Consider the following 1804-nt stretch of genomic DNA (forward strand, 5'->3'; position numbering starts at 1 on the left):
GGTGCCCCCTTCCCTTCCCCTACGAATCCCACATCCATCCTAGCAGCAAGTCACAGGTGACAGAGGATGAACTCGATGGAAAGCAGTGGAGCGGCCGCCCCCTGCCCCTGGGCAAAGCGGCATCTCCCCTCAGCTGGGCCTTGGGGTCGGGGTGCCCTCAGCACCCAGTGCCTCAGGGAGGAGGTCGGAGGCCCCAGCCGCCCGTGCATCAGCCCAGCCCAGGCCCCCTCGCTCGTGGCTCCTGTGTGTCCACCTGCTGGACTTGCCGTTATCTTGAAGTCTGAGCTGCCTGTTCTAACTTAATCCCGTCCTTGGCCGGGCGTCCAGGGGCACCGTCACCTGCATTTCTGCAGCCTCGGGGCATCGCTCACCTTAGGAACAGGGCACAGAGCCGCAGAGACGGGGGCTCGGGGCCTTGATGGTGGGAGGGGAGGACACACGTTTCCTCCCAAAGCCCTCTGCTCGCCTCTCCTCACCCTAATGCCTGGGGAGAGCCTTTTTTTCTCTCTGCGGAAGACGTTTGCTCGCAGACAAGTTAGCTTGGGGGGCGTGTAAGGGCCTTGCAGCAAGGAAACCTCCCGCCTGAGCACTGAAGACGATTGAGTGACAGCGGAGAGGCACATCCCACTGTGATGAAAGGGAAATTATACGTTTGGGCAATTTCTAAGCAATACCGTACCGTGGGAGTTTTACATACAGTTCCCAGAACTAAGAAGTTACCAGTTTTCAATCCTTCGTGGCCTTGTTCAGTCTGAATAACAAGACCAGCTAAAGGCAGATGATTATTCTGCACTGTTATTTGCCCCGGGGCTCATCAAGCTTTAGTCACACGATTGCGGAATGTTTGACTCAGAAGGGCCTTGGCCGTGTGGGTCCCGGGTTCTTGCCTTTGATCACTCCCTACCTGCCCAGTGCTGTTAGCTTGGAGGACTGGGGCTGGTCCTCACTTGTTGCCCTGGGGAGAAGCCAGGGCAGCCCCGCAGAGACGGGGGATGATGGCCGTGGGTGATCCGCATTCCTGGGAACTGCAGGCCCCCAGGGAGGGGGTGATTAGCTTCTCAACGGTGCCCCTGTGGGTCCCTGGGGGCTAGTGTGACCTCTCACCCTGTCCCTTCCCTCCAGCGGCTTGTCTGCAGCAGAAGGGCTGCTCGTCACTGAGCCCAGGGCAGAAACGAGGGCAGGAGGGGCGCTAGCGGCACAGCTGGAGACAGGCAGCCACCAGGGTCAGGGTCAGACCCGTCAGTATCCCACTTCAGGCAGAAAACCTAGGTTTTCAGGGGAACCCTGGGAACACATCAAGCTGGTCTCATTCCCTAAACCCCTCGGGGGGAGCAGAGTGCAGGAGGCCCCATGGGAGGGAAGGGCCAGAGCACAGAGGGGTGCTGGGTGCACTCCAGGCAGCCTCTCGCTTCCAAGCTGACTCGACACCAGGATGATTTTTAAAAGCTTCAATCAACCTCAAGTGACATCATCCGAGACGGGAATAAATCTTGGCAGACATGCGCAGAAAGTTTTGTCTCTTCCCACTGCTCCCTCTGGATTTCCCCACGTCTTCCTCAAAACGCAGGAGAAGCCCTTGAGCAGAGTTAAGGGCCCCGACACGCCGCGCGCAGAAGCTGTTTGTGGAAACTGGAGCTCCGCCCACCCGAGGACATGTCCACTGTCTGGACAGTAAGCTCTGTTGGAAGTGGAGGGGTCTCTCATCCCGCCTTCCGCAGCCCCCAGGCAGAGGCAGGGGGAGCCGGTGGCAGGCCTTGCAGGAGAGCCAGGACCGGAGCGGTGAAGCAGCCCTCGCCCCGCCCCC

Source organism: Lipotes vexillifer, unplaced genomic scaffold (assembly GCF_000442215.2).
Source record: "Lipotes vexillifer unplaced genomic scaffold, Lipotes_vexillifer_v1.1 scaffold79, whole genome shotgun sequence".
NCBI lineage: Eukaryota > Metazoa > Chordata > Mammalia > Artiodactyla > Lipotidae > Lipotes > Lipotes vexillifer.